Source organism: Rhineura floridana, chromosome 17 (genome assembly GCF_030035675.1).
Source record: "Rhineura floridana isolate rRhiFlo1 chromosome 17, rRhiFlo1.hap2, whole genome shotgun sequence".
NCBI lineage: Eukaryota > Metazoa > Chordata > Lepidosauria > Squamata > Rhineuridae > Rhineura > Rhineura floridana.
Window position 1 is genome coordinate 17915017 of NC_084496.1, and position 19245 is coordinate 17934261.

Consider the following 19245-nt stretch of genomic DNA (forward strand, 5'->3'; position numbering starts at 1 on the left):
TGATAGCACATAGGTCGTCACACAGAGAAGGGCCAGGATCTCTTGATCGTCCCAGAATGCAGGACACAGAATAATGGGCTCAAGTTGCAGGAAGCCAGATTTCAACAGGACATCAGGAGAAACTTCCTAACTGCTAGGGCCATATGGCAATGGAACCAATTACCTAGAGAGGTAGTGGGCTCTCCGACACTGGAGGCATTCAAGAGGCAGCTGGCCAGACATCAGCTGGGAATGCTTTGATTTGGATTCCTGCATTGAGCAGGGGGTTGGACTTGATGACCTTATTGGCCCATTCCAAATCTACTATTCTATTATTCTAAGACAGCTTTTTTTGTTTCAAACTGGAGGTTACTCACATGGTGCCCACAGCTTGGAAGTAATTAGTTACAAAAAACAAATTACTTGTAATTTATTACTTTTTTGAGGAACGGGTGTGTAATTCCTTTACATTTTGATTGTAATAGAACAAGGAGTAACTTCATTACTTTTGCGGAGTAATTGTAATGTTTCCAGCATTACTTTTGGGCGTTACTTGGGGGGGGAAGATGTAGAGCGATGTAGAGCGAGACGGGGTGGAGTGGAGAAAACAATTAAAAAAATAGATGGTGGTGGTGAAAAATGGAGTGGAGGAAGAAAGGAGCTGGAGGACATGAACATGGATAAAGAGGAGAAGGAGGCAGCAGCAGAATGGAGATAAAGAACTGTGGAAGTGAAAGCTGACAGTGCACATATGTGTGCATGTGTGTGTGTGAGACAGAGATAGAATACTGTGTTTGCACTTGGCATGCAAAGTGGTCTCTGCCACCCTCCCTGGCTACTTTGCAGTATTTTAACTTTTTTGCATCTTGAATTGAATTGAATTGAAGCTTTATTTTTACGCCTCCCTTTTTCCAAACTGGTGCTCAGGGCAGCTTACAAATAAAACTACATGTAGTTAAAAACATAGAAAAACATACAATTAAAATACAATTAAACTATGCACAACCTTATAACCATAAAAGGCACTTAAAAATCTAAAAACAATTTAAAATAATACAGATAATAATATAAAACAATAAAACAAGCCTTGTAAAGCCCAATCCTAAACACCTTCTATCCCAAAAGCCTGTCGGAATAAAAAAGTCTTTACTTGCCAACGGAAGGATGACAAGGAGGGGGCCATTCGTGCCTCCCTAGGAAGGGAGTTCCAGAACCTAGGAGCAGCCACCGAGAAGGCCCTATCTCGTGTCCCCACCAATCGCACTTGCGAGGGTGTTGGGACTGAGAGAAGGGCCTCTCCTGAAGATCTCAGGGCCCGGGCAGGCTCGTATAGGAGATACGGTCTGACAGATAGCCTGGACCTGGGCCGTATAGGGCTTTAAAGGTCAAAACCAGCACTTTGAATTGTGACCAGAAACAACTGGCAGCCAGTGGAGCTGTTGTAACAAGGGAGTTGTATGGTCCCTGTAACCAGCCCCTGTTAATACTCTGGCTGCAGTTCTTTGTACCAGTTTAAGTTTCTGAACAGTCTTCAAAGGCAGCCCCACGTAGAGTGTGTTACAGTAGTCTAAACAGGATGTAACCTAAGGCATGCATCACCATAGTCAAATCAGGCATTTCCAGGAACAGGCGCAGCTGGCGCACTAGTCTTAAATGGGCAAAGGCACTCCTGGCCACTGCCGAGACCTGGGCCTCCAAGTTCAGAGCTGAGTCCAGGAGCACACCCAAACTGTGAACCTGTGTCTTCAGGGGGAGTGTAACCCCATCGAGCACAGGCTGAATCCCTATTCCCTGATCTGCCCTTCGACTGACCAGGAGCACCTCTGTCTTGTCTGGATTTAGTTTCAATTTGTTTGCCCTCATCCAGTCCATCACTGATGCCAGGCACTGATTCAGGACCAGGACAGCTTCCTTGGCTTTAGGTGGAAAGGAGAAATAGAGTTGGGTGTCATCCGTATACTGATGGCACCGAACCCCAAACCCCAGGACAACCTCTCCCAGCGGTTTCATATAGATGTTAAATAACATGGGGGACAAAACTGAACCCTGATGGTCAACGACCAAGGAGTCGAACAGGAATCCCCCAGCACCACCTTCTGAGTTCATCCCTCCAGAAAGGAATGGAGCCATCGTAACATGGTGCCCCCAAGTCCCATCCCAGCAAGGCGGTCCAGAAGGATACCATGGTTGATGGTATCGAAAGCCGCTGAGAGGTCCAGTAGAACTAACAGGGACATACTCCCCCTCTCTGCGAAGGTCATCCACCAAGGCGACGAAAGCTGTCTCTGTCCCGTAACCAGGCCTGAAACCAGACTGAAATGGATCCAGATAATCCGTTTCATCCAAGAATCTCTGGAGCTGGGCGGCCACTACACGTTCTATTACCTTGCCCAAAAATGGAATGTTGGAGACTGGCCGATAATTTCCCATTATGGAGGGATCCAGGGAGGGCTTTTTCAACAAAGGCTGTACAACTGCCTCTTTTAGGCATGATGGAATTCTGCCTTGTTGTAAAGAGGCATTAACTACTCCCCTCACCCACTCGGCCAGTCCCTCTCTGGCACTTTTAATGAGCCAGGAAGGGCAAGGATCCAGCAGACGTGTGGTGGCTCTCGCCTCTCCAAGGATCTTGTCCATATCCTCGGGCTGTACAAGTTGAAAGGAATCCATTATTATTGAACAAGCAGGAGCCAAAGTTACATCCCCTGAGACTGTATTAATTTTAGCATCCAAGTCGAAGCGAATCTGAGCGACTTTATCTGCAAAGTGCCGTGCAAATTCTTGACAGCGGGCTGTTGAGTAGTCTATATTGCCCTCCTGGGGGGCAGAGTTTAAAAGACCCCTGACCACTCGAAACAGCTCCGCTGGACAGCTCCCAGCAGATGCAATGGTGGCAGAAAATAAAAGTTTCTTCTTAGCCCGCACTGCCACAGAGTAGGCCTTCAGATAGGCTCTAGTCCGTGTTCGGTCAGACTCGCACTGAGTCTTCCGCCAACGTCGCTCAAGTCCCCGTCTTATTCGTTTCATCGCCGCCAGCTCCCTGGTAAACCAGGGAGCTGGTTTGGCTCCACTCCATAAGAGGGGATGCTCAGGAGCAATCGTGTCCACTGCCCTGGTCATTTCCCCATTCCAGAGGTCATCCAGGGCTTCGACAGAATCACCTGCCGTGGTGACAGGAAAATCCCCAAGAGCCATCAGGAAACCATCCGGATCCATCAGCCTCCTGGGGTGGACCATCCTAATCGGTCCCCCACCCCTGCAGAGGTTCTGAGTCCCAGTGAGTCTAAACCCAACCAGGCAGTGATCTGTCCATGACAATGGAACTATAGAAAGTTCCTCCACACCAAGATCACCATCATCCCATCCAACACAGCAAACAAGGTCCAAAGTGTGACCAGTGACATGAGTGGGGCCAGATAATACTTGGGACAGACCCATGGTTGTCATGGAGGCCATGAAGTCCTGAGCCACTCCCGACAGAGCGGTCTCGGTGTGGATGTTGAAGTCACCCAATACCACAAGCCGTGGGGACTCCAACACCAACCCTGAGACTACCCCAGCTAGCTCAGGAAGGGAGACTGTTGAGCAGCGGGGTGGGCGGTACACTAACAGAATCCCTATTCTGTCCTGGCCACCCAACTTCAAATATACACATTCGAACCCCGAAGACTGTGGGAGAGGGCACCTGGTCAGGGGGATGGCATCACGATAGACTACTGCAACTCCACCTCCCCATCCCCCTGGTCTTGCCTGCTGCTGCACAGAGAAACCTGGTGGGCAAAGCTGGGAGAGATTAACCCCCCCCAGCTTCATCCAACCAGGTCTCCGTGATACAAGCCAGGTCAGCGTGCTCATCCAGGATCAAATCCTGAATGGCCATCATTTTGCCATTCACTGACCTGGCATTCACAAGCAGCATTTTCAACCCGGGGGAGCTGACACCACGGCTATCCAGACTATTTGAATGGGGAGACAGTTTGGGGGCAACCAACACCCTGTTGCACTTCCATCTCCCCCGATGACATAATTGCCTCCCCACTCCATATCTCCCTCTGCCCTCCACAACATTAATGGCAGCCCCTTGGTTCCCATGCAGACATTCTAAATGAAACGAGTGCAGAAGATCTAATAATCTGCTGTCTTGCTTATTCAAGCCATGACTTGAAGAAACCCCAAGGTCCAACCCAGCACTTCCCAGTCTGGCATTAAAATCCCCACACAGTATCAGCCTGGCATAGGGAAATTGTTGCTCTAGTTGTAATAGAGCATCGGCAAGAAGATCCCAAATGCTACCGGTGCCCATCTTAGGGGAAAATGTTTGCAGGGCAGAGTCTTGGGGGTGGTTAAGTGACAGAGATTATATTTGCTGGCTGAGAGGTGGGTTGCACTTGGTTTGACGTGCAAAGATCTTAGTGGTCTCTGCCTCCCTCCCAACCCCCTCTCCCCCTCCCCTCCCTGCCCCTCCCTCTCCCCCTCTCTCTGTGTCTATTTAGAAGAGGAGTGGAAAGGGAAAGAAAAATACTCTGAGTGAATGACTGGCTACAGAGTTGGTGCCAACTCGAGATATTTGGTTTTTGGGACCACTGTCTACGCTTCCTGGAAGATGGACTGCTGGCAAGTGGTCAGTTGCACTTCACAAGGACTGGACAAAACATGTTTGGCCAGAACATGGAGAAATTCATCAGGAGAGCTTTAAACTGAATCCTAAGGGGAAGGGAGATGTAAACTTGGCAGTAACAACTAAAAAAGCCTTGTGGAGCTCTAAAGTGTAGGAAGGAAGCCAGGCTATAAATCACGTGATCTTCAGTGTCTGTATACTAATGCTTAGAGTGTGGGAAACAAGCAAGACAAACTTGAACTCTCAATACAGGAGGGTAAATATGACTTGATAGGTATAACTGAAACTTAGTGGGATGACTCCTATGACTGGAATACAGCAATTGAAGGATATAACTTCAGTTAGGAATAGAAAGAGGCATGGAGGCATGCTATATGTTAAATATATATATACCTGCACAAATATACAGGAGGATGAGCTTGGGAGCTCCACAGAGAGTATCTGGATGAAAATTAATGGTGCAAGGAATAAAAGAAATATGTTTGTTGGAGTCTACTACCGACCACCAAATCAAGGAGAAGATGAGAATGAAACTTCTGCAATACAAATTGCCAGTGTTTCGAGGAGGCATGATGTAGTAGTAGTGGGGGACTTCAATTACCCTGATATCTGTTGCCAGGCCTGGCCTCCAAGAGATCTTCTGTATCTTTAAAAGTTGTGGAGGGGGGAGGGAGAATTCCACCTTGTGTTTTTTCCCATTGCAGAGTTGCAAGAACACCTGCACATGACTGACCTTCTCTTCTCCTAAAGATACAGAATCAGTCTCAGGCCATGGACCTGGCAACCCTAGTTGGAAGAGAAATTCTGCCAAACAATGCACCTCTAAGAAATTCCTGACTTGTGTTAGAGATAACTTTCTCCTACAGAAAGTGGAGGAAGCAACAAGGATCAGCTATCCTTGACTCGATTCTAACCATCAGAAGTGACTTGGTGGATGAAGTGGCAGTTACAGAAACTATGGGGGAAAGTGACCATGCTATACTACAGTTCTTGATTTTAAAGGAAGCAAAAGCTGAGACTAGCCATATGCGTATCCTGGATTTCAGGAAAGCCAATTTTAATAAACTCACAACAATGGTAAGGTTTATTTATTTATTTACCTTGTATACCACTTTATATTTCAAAAAATCTCAGAGTGGTTTACATTTCAACAAAATTCAATATAAAATCTACATTCAACACAGTTGCTAATAATAACAATGACCCACATTTTAAGTAACATAATTGAGCAATAAATCTCTAAACAATGTACATAAAATGAAAACAAAGTGAATCGTATGAAACAAAAAATTATAAAATACCTAAGAATTCACTTGAATATTACAAAAAAGCATTCTTACATCTAATAATGCAGATCAGGAATTGAATTTTATGTATCTCCTGTTAGTTGTCCTGCATTGTATTTTTAACATGGCTGTAAACCACTTACAGTGAGTGGTCAATTCCGGGGGGGCGGTGTCCAGTAAAGATGCAGAAACAGCAAGGAAGAGGAACAATATCAGGAGACATCAAGAGCTAGTAATGGGTCCTCAGCTGGGATATGGATCTTTATTATGTGCCCAACACTGCCAATCCCTTAGGTCTTCCAGAACCTTTCTTTAGAAACTTGAAGCTGACTAGAATGATTGGTTGCTTCATAAAAGACATGCCTTCCTTGATGTTGTCTTGCCAATGATGGGCTTCCTGAAACTTTTCAGCTGAATCAGCCAGTCTCTTTAATACCTGGACTTTCATGGCCAACAGACCCTCAATGTCCCCTGCCACTTTTCCCATTATTTTCTCTGGGACATTCTCTCTTACTTCAAACAGCTGCTTATTTTCATTGTAGATCTGTTTGAGCTGATCAACACCACCAAATATCCCCATCACTCCCTTACTCCAGGCTTCTCACCCAGTACAGCATTTGTCTCCTCCCTCAAGAGGCATCCTCTTCCTCTTTTCTGTGACTCCATTCACGGCAAGTGACCCTAATGAGAAAAGGATGGGTGGGAGTTTCTAAAATTCTAAAGGCACAATGGCAAACAATTCTGTCAAAGAAATAAAGGGTCGTCTTATGTTGTTGTGTTGTATGAGTGAGGATTGTGTTGTGTGTATGTCAGTGTGTGTGTGTATGAATTTTCTGTGTTTTTAATATGTGCCTGGGAGAGAGGATTTTATGTATAGCGGGGGGACTTTCGGGGGCACCGATTAACGTAGTGACGGGTAATGGGAGGTATGGTGTTAGGAGGAGAACATGCCAGGTAAGGGGAACTCGTCCCAGACAAGTCGTGTCTGTGCCCTGTTCCGGTTCTCCTCATATCCACAGGATTTCGGGTTGTCCTATCAGCCAGCTCTCGGATCTCCAAGTGCTGCTTTTAAATGCCAGGTCGGTATATAATAAAACCTCCCTAGTCCATGATATAATTGTGGATGAGGGCGCCGACCTGGCATGCATAACTGAGACCTGGGTGGGGGAGCAGGGAGGAGTTGCCCTCTCCCAGCTTTGCCCACCTGGGTACATGGTCCAGCACTGTGGTAGATCCGAGGGCCGGGGAGGGGGGGGGTCGCTGTGGTCTATAAGAGCTCTTTGCTTCTCACCAGGCACCCTGTCCAGGCGGTGACTGGCCTGGAGTGTCTCCACCTTGTGTTGGGCCAGCGAGACAGATTGGGAATTCTGTTGGTGTACCGCCCACCTTGCTGCCCAACAGCTTCCCTAGCTGAGCTGACTGAGATAGTCTCGGAGGTGTTGTTGGGATCCCCTAGACTTTTGGTACTGGGGGATTTCAACATCCATGCCGAGGCTGTCTTATCTGGGGCAGCTCAGGACTTCATTGCCGCCATGACAACAATGGGGCTGTCTCAATTTTCTACTGGCCCAACGCATGTGTCGGGACATACTCTTGATTTGATCTTCGCCAGTGGACATGGAGATAGTGATCTGCAGGTGGGGTGTTTTTCATCTACCCCATTGTCATGGACAGATCACCGCCTGCTGAGATTTAGGCTTACGGCGTCCCTTTCCCTCTGCAAAGGTGGGGGACCTATTAAGTTGGTCCGCTCCCGGAGACTAATGGATCCTCTGGGTTTTCAGAGGGCTCTGGGAGACTTTCCAGCTGATAAGACTAGTGCTCCTGTCGAGGCCCTGGTCGAACTGTGGAATACGGAAATGACCCGGGCTGTTGACACGATTGCTCCTGCGCGCCCCCTTCAATGTAGAGCTCATACAGCTCCGTGGTATACCCCGGAGCTGAGAGTGATGAAACAAGAGAGGAGGCGGCTTGAGTGCAGATGGAGGCGAACTCCTGACGGATGCAATTATGCTTTGGTAAGTGCCTCCACTAAGTTGTATATAGAAGCGGTAAGGGCAGCAAAAAAGTGTTATTTTGCTGCCACTATTAGATCATCTTTATGCCGCCCAGCGGAGCTTTTTAAGATAGTATGTGGGCTTTTACACTCTGGCCCTCAGGACACCACAGAGTCATCTGAAGCCCGCTGCAACGAGTTTCCGGGGCACTTCCAAAATAAAATCGCATGCATCCGTAGGGATCTCGACTCTAATGTTAGGACAGTTGAATCCATTGAGGTACCTGGATCATGGTCTTGTCCTCAATTATTGAATGAGTTTCAGTTGGTGCAGCTTGAGGAAGTTGACAAGATGCTTGGACTGGTGCGTGCAACCACGTCGGTACTGGACCCTTGCCCCTCTTGGCTAGTAAAAGCTAGCCGGGCTGGAACTGCCAGCTGGGCCAAGGAAGTGATCAATGCCTCCTTGAGAGAGGGAGTTGTCCCTCGCTGTCTCAAGGAGACTGTAGTGAGACCTCTTTTGAAGAGGTTGTCCTTGGATCCAGATAATTTGAACAACTATCGACCGGTAGCGAATGTCCCATTTCTGGGCAAGGTCTTGGAACGGGTGGTTGCCAGCCAGCTCCAGGCGCTCTTGGATGAAACCGATTATCTAGATCCATTTCAATCTGGTTTTAGGCCCGGTTTTGGCACAGAAATAGCCTTGGTTGCCCTGTATGATGACCCTTGTTGGGAGAGGGACAGGGGGAGTGTAACTCTGTTGATTCTCCTTGATTTCTCAGCGGCTTTTTTGATACCATCGACCATGGTATCCTTCTGGAGAGACTCGCAGAGTTGGGATTCGGGGGTACTGCTTGGCAGTGGCTCCGCTCCTACTTGGCGGATTGTCTCCAGAAGGTAGTGCTTGGGGAGCATTGCTCGATACCCTGGACTCTCCATTGTGGAGTCCCTCAGGGATCGGTTCTGTCCCCCATGCTTTTCAACATCTACATGAAGCCTCTGGGTGCGGTCATCCGGAGTTTTGGAGTGCGTTGCCATCAGTATGCTGATGACAAGCAGCTCTATTACTCCTTTTCATCTTCTTCAGGTGAGGCTGTTGATGTGCTGAACCGTTGCCTGGCCGCGATAATGGACTGGATGGGAGCTAATAAACTAAAACTCAATCCAGACAAGACTGAGACGCTGTTGGTGAGTGCCTTTTCCGCACAGATGGAGGATGTTCATCCGGTTCTGGATGGGGTTACACTCCCCCTGAAGGAACAGGTTCGTAGTTTGGGGGTTCTTTTCAATCCTTCCTTGTCACTTGAGGCTCAGGTAGCCTCGGTGGCTCGGAATGCATTCTACCATCTTCAATTGGTAGCCCAACTACACCCCTATCTTGGCGGTGATGACCTCGCCTCAGTTGTTCATGCTCTAGTGACCTCTAGACTGGATTACTGTAATGCACTCTATGTGGGGCTGCCCTTGAAGATGGTTCGGAAGCTGCAGCTAGTGCAAAATGCAGCAGCCAGACTGTTCACGAGGACCAATCGGTCCTCACATATTACACCTGTTCTGGCCCGCTTGCACTGGTTGCCGATTTGTTTCCGGGCCAGATTCAAGGTGCTGGTATTGACCTATAAAGCCTTACATGGTGTGGGCCCGCAATACCTGATGGAACGCCTCTCCTGCTATGAACCTACCCGTGCACTTCGTTCGACATCTAGGCCCTCCTCTGAGTACCGACTCATCGAGAAGCTCGGAGGGTAATGACAAGATCCAGGGCCTTTTCAGTGGTGGCCCCTGAATTGTGGAACAGTCTCCCCGAGCAGGTACGCCTGGCACCTACGTTGTTATCCTTTCGGCGCCAGGCTAAAAACCTTCCTATTCTCCCAGGCATTTTAATGCATTTTATATATTTTAATGTTTTAATGTTTTAGTTATCTCAATACTGTTTAGTATCTGTATTTTATATCTAGTGATTTTTGTTGATTTATTGTATTATTGTATGTTGTACACTGCCTAGGGAGCCACTGGCTATGGGCGGTTTATAAATGAAATTAAATAAAAAATAAAAATAAATAAATAAAGACAGCAGAAGAAGCCAATGTGGCTTCAGAGAAAGCTTGCAGATGACCTGAAAACAAAAAGGACACATACAAGAAGCAGTCCGAAGCAGAGCCACCGACGACCACTCTTTGAGTACGGTTGTCCAACCAGTTGTGAATCCACCTGACAGTATTTCCATGTAGTCCGCATTTGACCAATTTGCTAATCAAAAGGTTGTGGGGGACTTTGTCAAACGCTTTGCTGAAATCTAGATAGATGACATCTACAGCATTTCCACCATCTACTAAGCTAGTGACCCGATCAAAAAAAGAGATGAGATTAGTTTGACAGGATTTTTTCTTGACAAACCCATGCTGGCTCCTACTAATCACAGCATTGTCATCTAGATAGTTGCCAAGGGACTCTTATTATCCGTTCTAATATCTTTCTCGGTATTGAAGTCAGATTGACCAGCCTGTAATTCCCCGGATCTTCTTTTTTACCTTTTTAAAGAGCGGGATGACGTTTGCCCGTCTCCAATCCTCCAGCACCTCTCCCATTCTCCAGGATTTCTCAAAGATGATGGCAAGAGGTTCCGAGAGTACATCCGCAAGTTCCTTCAATACTCTGGGATGCAGTTCATCAGGCCCTGGAGATCTGAACTCATTTAGGTTAACTAGGTATTTCCTGACTATCTCCCTATCAATCTTGAACTGCAATCCCGACCCCTTACTGAGATTGCTACCGATGCAAGGTTGCACACTGTTCCCTTTTTGGGAGAAAACGGAGGCAAAATAGGCATTGAGCAGCTCTGCCTTTTCCTTGTTATCTGTCAACATTTTGCCATCGTTATTGAGCAGCAGTCCCACTGTTTCCTTGCTCTTTCTCTCGCTTCAAATATATCTGAAAAACCCCTTTTTGTTGTTCCTCGCTTTCCTCGCCAGCCTCAGCTCATTCTGGGTTTTAGCTTTCCTTACGCTATTCTTGCAAGCCCGAGCCGGTCGTCGGTACTCTTCCTTGGTGATGCGTCCTTCCTTCCATTCTTTATACATGCTCTTTTTTATTCTTAGAACAACTAATGACATCCTTCCTCCTATGTGTCACAATTCCCACAAGGTAGAACCACAAGCTGCAGACCATACAAATGCCTGGGTGTGGAAAAGCCATTACCTCTAGGTTGAAGATAGGGGTCAACGATAGTCAACATGGCATCCTGCAAATGTTATTGGATTACAGCTCCCACCATCACTGACCATTAGCCATGCCCTGTGGGGGCTGCTAGGAGTTGGAGTCCTAAGACAATTGCAGCTACTAACACCATCAGTTGTTTAATCTGTTTGAATGTTCTTTTTTTGAGTTAGTTAAATTGGAAATGTTACTTTTTGTTGTTGTAGTTTTGCTTGCTTTCCTTATGAACAGCGTTGCTAATTTCTTTGCTAATCCTGTTTATATGATTTTATAATTTTTGTATTTTCATCTGTTTATCTTTGTCATTTTGTTCCCCACTGTGAGATTGAAATGCTCATTTAAGAGCAGACTATAAATAAATAAAAATATATACAGAGAGCACCATGTTGGCTATCCTTAACATAGGACAATACAGAAGGGAAAGGTCACAGGTCATAAGAACATAAGAGCTTCCTAGACAGTGGAGACTGGTGGCTTTGATGATGGTGGGGCAGTGAATTAGCTCCATGCTTTAGTCCAAGCTTTCAAGGAACTGTTGATGGTTCTGAAATCTATTCCCAGAATAAGTTCAGAACCCTGGATAGCTCTTGGATGTTCAGACTAAAACCTGAAGTGGATTCACTGTCCCATTAACATCCAAACCACTAGTTTCTACTCCTGCTAGTTCAGGTCAATGGCCCATCTAGTCCAGCAGCATCCTGTCCTTACAATGGCCAAACAGATGTCAATGGGAAACCAGCAAGCAAGATCTGAGCACAAAAGTACTCTCCCCTCTTGTGCTGGTAGACTACCTGTTGTATTGGCACAAGGTCCTAGGTCCAAACTTTGGCATCTCCAGTTAATAGATATCATGTAGATGTCTCCAAGTTTTCCTGGATGAATCGGACTATCTAGACCCTTTTCAATCAGACTCCAGGCCTGGTCATGGGACAGAGACTGCCTCGGTTGCCCTGCTTGATGACTTATGCTGAGCATCAGATGGGGGAGTGCATCCCTGTTGGTGCTGCTGGACCTCTCAACAACCTTCGATACCATCAACCATGGTATCCTTCTGTGCAGTCTAGCAGGGATGGGATTGGGAGGCACTGTTTTATGGTGGCTCCGGTCCTACCTGATGGACAGGACCCAGAAAGTGGTGCTGGGAGACTACTGCTCGACCCCCTGGCCATAGGCCAAGGTACCTCAGGGTTCCATTCTGTCTCCCATACCCTTTAACATTTATATGAAACCGCTGGGAGAGGTCATCCAGAGATTTGGAGTACAATGTCATCAGGGTGCTGATGACACTCATCTCTATCTCTCCCTACCACCTAATCACAGGGAGGGAGTGCTCATCCTAAACCAGTGCCCGGAGTCTGTGAAGGGCTGGATGTGGGCTAACAAACTGAATTAATCCAGATAAGACAGAAGTGTTGCTGGTCAAGGGGAAAACTGCACCAGGGATAGGGTTGCAACATATTCTGGATGGTGTTGCACTCCCCCTGGGAGCAGGTCCACAGTTTAGGATGTCTTTATATGTTAAAACCTGTAAATATGGTAAGTGCAGGTTTATTAAGGGATATATGGTAAGTGAATTGAATGAGAGGGGGGAGAGTATGGGTTGGAAGGCTGGAGAATGCTGGATTATGATTGGCTGAGTGTTTGAATGGCTGAAGGTATAAATCGGAGGATGACAGTTGAGAGGAGGTCGGTTGGTGAGAGTTGTTGGAGAGTCGTTAGTGGGTAGTTATGGATGGGTTGGTTGGCAGAGTTCTGAGGGAGGGTTGGATTATATTTGGCTGATATTTAGACAGTATATATATGACCAAAAACATAAAGAGTGACACTACATGAAATCATACGCTTGTTAAACATTCCTAAAGTAATCTTGTTATTTCCTGGTGTTATCAAATAAATACTTTTATTGGTTTACCAAAAGCCTGATCCTTGGCTGGGAATACACAGACCAGAAGGGAGGGCAGGGTAATTACCAAGGCTGAAGGGAAACTGTATCTAATGGTGGCAGTGGTGAAGGGAGATATTGTAACAACGTCAAGTATCCAGAGCAACCCAGGATTGTATGCTTTATAGACAAAGATACAAGGGGGTTGTGGACAGCAAGGGCACCCAGACACAAAGTAACAAGCTATAGAGAGACTGAGGCAAAGTCTCTAGCAGTATTGTTTACAGGGAGTGACTGGTGGTGCTGCCTAGCAGTGGGATCTTGTGAGATCTGTGCTAGAGCTGAGTGAGAAAAAATAAAAATGATGATCCTGACTGGTGGTGTCCTGAGGTGGTGCCTAGTGAAAGGCTGTAGCCACAAGCAGGTGGGAACCTGACAGGGGGAGCCAAAGGAGGGAACGTCACAAGGTCATCCAGAGATTTGGAGTACAATGTCATCAGGGTGCTGATGACACTCATCTCTATCTCTCCCTACCACCTAATCACAGGGAGGGAGTGCTCATCCTAAACCAGTGCCTGGAGGCTGTGAAGGGCTGGATGTGGGCTAACAAACTGAAACTTAATCCAGATAAGGCAGAAGTGTTGCTGGTCAAGGGGAAAACTGCACCAGGGATAGGGTTGCAACATATTCTGGATGGTGTTGCACTCCCCTTGGGAGCAGGTCTGCAGTTTAGGAGTCCTCGTGGATCCTGCCCTGCTGCTTGAATATCAGGTGGCTGCATTAGCCAGGAATGCTTTTGATCAGCTCAAACTGGTCTACCAGCCACATCCATTCCTGGAAGCATTTGACTTGGCCACAGTGACACATGCATTGGTGGCTTGATTACTGTAACACACTCTATGTGGGGCTACCATTGAAAATGGTTCAGAAATTACAGTTGGTTCAAAATGCAGCAGGCAGAAAGTTAACTGGAGCACAGCACAGGGAGCATATCACCCCTGTGCTTTATTGTTTCCACTGGCTCCCAATTCAAATTGCTGATTCTGACCTTTAAAGCCCTAAACAGCCTTGGACCAATGTACCTGAGGGACCGCTTACTCCCATATGTACCTGCCCAGGATTTAAGATGTCTCTTGTCTCCTCTGCATGCCTGGAATGAAAGATGTTAGACTGACAGGCACATGGGAGAGAGCTTTTTCAGTGGTGGCCCTCAAGCTTTGGAGTATCCTACCCCAAGGAGCCTGCTCTGCTCCCTCCCTGATGGTTTTCCGGAGACTTCTCACAACGATCTTGTTCCAAAGAGCCTTTGGGTGGGACTTAGGGTAGAGCCTGACACTGATTTTATGCCTTCTATGTTAATTTTTACCTCTATAGGCCCTTCAGTATGTTAGGGTGACTTTTTGTTCCCACCTAAGGTGGGCTTGCTCACCTCAGTACCCCGGGAAGGAGTGCGAGCAATGGGGATTCCAATTACCTGCTTTGGATGTTCAGCCAGATACCAAGTAAAGACACACGTACACTTCTTGATCAAAAAGTGGGTCTCAAGCTCACACAGACACGACAGTCTGGCGAGGAAGACAGCCCTGTTTATTATCTGTTTCACCATTTTATAGGTTTCTCAAGCAAAAATATTAGCAGACAGAATATAACATAACATAAAAGAAAAAAAAACAAGCCGAAGTTACATATCACTTGTTATATTTCAAAGTCAGGATGTTGTTTCTTTGAAAATCAGGACTATGAACAGTATTCTAAAGAAAGACAATGAAGAAGGGGCTTGGATTGACGCTTAGAGATCATAAACATGAAAACACAAACATACAAAGGGTCACTCTAACTGCTACAATGTTAATGAGAACTATGGAATTGTTTTGCTGAATTTGCTAGAAAAAGATATCTGGGCGTGAAAAGAGTGTAAAGGGCAAGGAGAGTAGAACAGAATGTAGTTATCTTCTCAAAACAATGTTGCCTCCTCTGTGTCCCGTCGACCCTTACGGCTTGGTTCAGGATGTGCTTATTAGAGTCTCTGAGGTTTTTTATTTCAGGCCCTGGGCTCCATTTTTCCCAACAAGTACCACTCCCTATATATATGTGTGTGTATATATAGCATTTTATATATTTTAATTGCATTTTATGTATTATAATTTATTTTAATGTTTTTGTGATCTTTATTGTGTACAATTTTTATTATGTACATGTTCGATTTTATTGTAAGCTGCCCTGAGTGCTCTATTATAGGGTAGAAGGGCGGGATAGACATATTTTAAATAAAAAATAAAATGTACCAGGGCTCAAAAAGCCTGAAGACAGCTATTATTACTCACTGTAGGCAACATAGGGTTTGAAGGACCAGGAGACTGCTGTATACATTCAATGTAAAGAAATGGAGACAAAACATCTTAGACCACTACTATATTTATTTTAAGAATTGTATTAGGTTCATAATGTTGAACGTTTCCCTCAGTTGCCTTGGAGGCAGAAAGGCAGCACAGAAATATTTTAAATGAATGAATGAGCAGATACATAAGTAATCATTTGCCTTCGAGAATAGCACAAAGTAAGTTGCTAGGCCCCTTTGAAGCAGGGTCATAGCTCAGTTGTAGGCCATCTACTTTGCACACAGAAGGTCCCAGGTTTAACCCCCAGCATCTCCAGGTAGAAATTGGAGAGAACCTCTGTCTGTAACCCTGGAGAGCTGCTGCCAGTCAGTGTAGGCAATACTGAGCTACATAGACCACTGGTTTGACTCAGTACAAGACAGCTTCCTACATTCTTTAAAGTTTCCTTTTTAATATATGCATAACCAAGTCAGGCCTACAATGTAATGTTGCAATGTGCCATCATCTTCTGCAGGATTCTAGCTGTTACCTTCCGCTATTTCATATGTACTGAACTGGGTAGAGCCTGAAATCCCAGAATTTGCTCTGTGATGAGACCTCTAATTATAGGAATATTGGATGAAATACCAGCTTGGAGAAAGGCTGTAGAAGGCCGCTGAATTAGGATGATGAAATAGTCAAGAAGCCTGACAGCAGAAGACAAGACAGTTGGAGACAGTTGATCGCTAAGGGTGGGGTAGAATGTTTGATATGAATAGATGTCAAGAAGTAAACATGTTATGAAAAGTATACATTTTGGGAAACGTGCTATAAGTGAAAAACAAGGGAGGTCATTAGTTATATAAGTTAGAGGATGTAGATGGAGTGATCATGAGATATTACAGACAAGGTGGTCAGGATAAGGTAGAAAGAACGCACAGTGGAATGCATGTGGTGGAGTAGATATAGCAAAGCCTATATAAGTGACCAGTAGTAGTAGTAACAGAGACACGTAACATCATACCCAAGAAATAGGCTACATCATGAGCACAATATGCCTCTGGCTTGATAAGATTCTTTCCCTGTTTTCCAGACTAATCACCTGGATAATAGGTTAATTTTGTCTGTGGAAATGGTAAACCAACTGCTTTATCTTAGGTGTCAGGTTAATGGTTTGTGTTTATATGGCTGTGAAAGTGTGGAATGTTAACTAACAAGAATTGTGTCTATTATGAAGTGTAAATAAAGCGTTTAAAATCATATTTTGTGTCTGTTGTCTATGGAGTGCACCAATATAGGGCCAGCAACTGTCAAAGGTCTTGTAAAAATCAATAGCTCAATTGGCAAAGGATGACACAGCCATGCTTTTTGGAAAACACATAATTCCATTTCCATCTCCTCTGTTTTTCATCACCCTCCCCTGCCCAACAAGAGCATTAAAATAAATAAATGGCAGTCAGTTAGTTTTTCTATGCCTGATGGTTATCAGCTTGTGGCAACACAAAAGCAGGCTTTTTCAGCGGTAGTACCAAAGTTGTAAAATGCTCTCCCTGTTGAAATAAGAAGCTCATCTGTGCTGGCATTCCACCAGCTCTTGAAGACACAACTGATTAGGCAAACATTTCTCTGGTCTTCTGCATTGAACTTCCAGTTTTAATGATTGTTTTAGTTGTTATGCTCTTTTAAGAAACTTGTTTATTATGTATTTTAATTAGCAGTCTCATTGCTCAGAAATTCTAAGAAACCACAAAAAAGTAGTTTTGAAGTCAGTGGTCAAGATAAGTTCAGTTTTGAAAGGTTCAGCACATCATCTTGATTCAAAATGGTACCCATTAGCATCCAAACATAGACAAAAGCTTACTCTTTCATCTTAGGAACCATGTACAATTTGGCTACAGACCTCCTTCAGATGAAACCAAAGCCAATAGTCCAAGCCCGCTTACAGGGGCCATCCAAAGAGAAAGGTCTGGTCACTGTCCAAGACCAAAACATAGGAAGCAGAGGAAAACATAGGAAACACAAGAAGCAAGGTCCAGAAGCAGTCCAAGATCAATGGTCAGTAACCATCTAGATCACGATGCCAGTCAGACACCTGATAACAATGATGTTGTTCCAGTACTCTCTACTTCTTCTGCTGGTGTTCAGTGGCAAATCAAGACCAAGGTAAGGCCCTATTATCGCCACCTACTATCAACCTCATGTAACAACTTATTCACAATCTTTCATAAAGCTTAGCATCTTTAACAAACTGCTAAATAATCTCAAGTACCAAGCCCCTGAGACTTTTGTCTCAAAGGGCCAAACCCACAGCCAGGTTTCTAATCCCCAAAACACTAAGCTTTTGTAGAAGAGACTCTCTATCATCCATATACCTAATACAATCCCAAATAACATGGTCCACGGTTTCTACCACCCCACAGACCTTACAAATCTCAGGGTCCATACATCCTACCCTATACAAACCACTCCTAAGAGCAGAGTGTGCTATTAGGACTCTAAACATGCTAATTTGTCTCTGTCATCCTTTCAAGTGAAATACTCTGAAATCCATTGGAGTTAGACAAAAGAAAAACACCCGCCAACCCATAGTTTCCATCTCCCACCACTTCTGCCACTCACTCAGAATCATCTGTTTAACCATACTTCTGAACAGTACTCACTATCATGAACTAGAGGCTTTTAAACATGAGCCTTCAAAGCTCCACCCAGAACACAGCTGCAGGCCATCTGGATTGTCTGAGGTCTGGTCTACCAATGAGGAGTGCTTCCTCATGAGTAGCCCCTTACTCTTGAGGATTTCTTATTCTTCAGGTGGGCATTCTGGCATCTGACAGCTGACTGAGCCTGTGTCTTTAGAGGTGTCCAAATCAGTGAAGTTTTTAAAGGTGCAGTCCACCATCTTGATTAAAAATAGTGTCTGATCATATCCAAACATAAATGAAAACCTCCTCTTCAGCCTCAGAAACTATCATGCCAAATTTGGTTATGATATCTTAAGAGATGTCCAAATGCATAGACAACAGATGGGCACCCTTCTAAAATATATAGCAGATAGTGGATATTTTAGTGCTTTGATGTAGTTTTGCTATGCCTTTTATTTATGGGTAGTTCTACTTTTATAATTGGCTTTATATTTGTTATTTTGCTATTGGGTGTTTGAACCACCTTGGTACAGTGTTTCTTCTCAAAATGACAGATAGTACATAAATTCTTTTTAATAATAATGATAGAGTGTTACTGATGTTATTCAATGTGATCCAGCCCTCTGCTACCCTTTTTCTACCACAATGTTTGCAAAACTTTGGACAGATATAGTTGTAGTCCTCCTGGCATATTTTAAAGGCTGGTTAACCCTTCAATAAAGCCCATGTAACTCCTGGGTCTAGGGTACTGAGCACATAAAATGAAGCTGGAGGAAGTTGTGGAGAAAAAATAAAAGAAAGAAGACACAGACTCCAGAAACCGGTAGGGAAGGTCTGAAGACATGCGTAACTGATCTTTGAATATAAATATCTCATTGGCATCTGGGGCCAGTGAGCTGAAAACCCTTCCCCAATTTGGCTAGCTCCTGTTCCAGATCTTGCTATTTGACAGGATGCAATATAGGCTACAATTTGCATAGATCTTTTTTTCAATTCCTCATTCTGCTCCCATGGTACATTCAGAACTATTTCATTCTGACAAATATTTGGGTGTTAGAACAAATTAAACCAGAACTATCACTAGAAGCTAAAATGATGAAATTGAGGTTATCATACTTTGGACACATAATGAGAAGACATGATTCACTGAAAAAGACAATAATGCTGGGAAAAACAGAAGGGAGTAGAAAAAGAGGAAGGCCAAACAAGAGATGGGTTGATTCCATAAAGGAAGCCACAGACCTGAATTTACAAGATATGAACAGGGTGGTTTACAATAGATGCTACTGGAGGTCGCTGATTCATAGG

The 19245-nt window shown here is 45.0% G+C and overlaps 1 long non-coding RNA gene across 3 annotated transcripts in view; it reads right to left on the reverse strand.

Annotated features, from left to right (window-relative positions):
* LOC133371863 (uncharacterized) overlaps positions 1–17970 on the reverse strand; it is a 71322-nt gene extending 53352 nt beyond the window's left edge. For all 3 annotated transcript variants that reach the window (XR_009759414.1, XR_009759412.1, XR_009759413.1), the window contains exon 1: positions 17915–17970. This is a non-coding gene — a long non-coding RNA (uncharacterized LOC133371863). The remainder of the gene's footprint in view (positions 1–17914) is intronic.
* Between the last annotated feature and the right edge of the window lie 1275 nt (positions 17971–19245).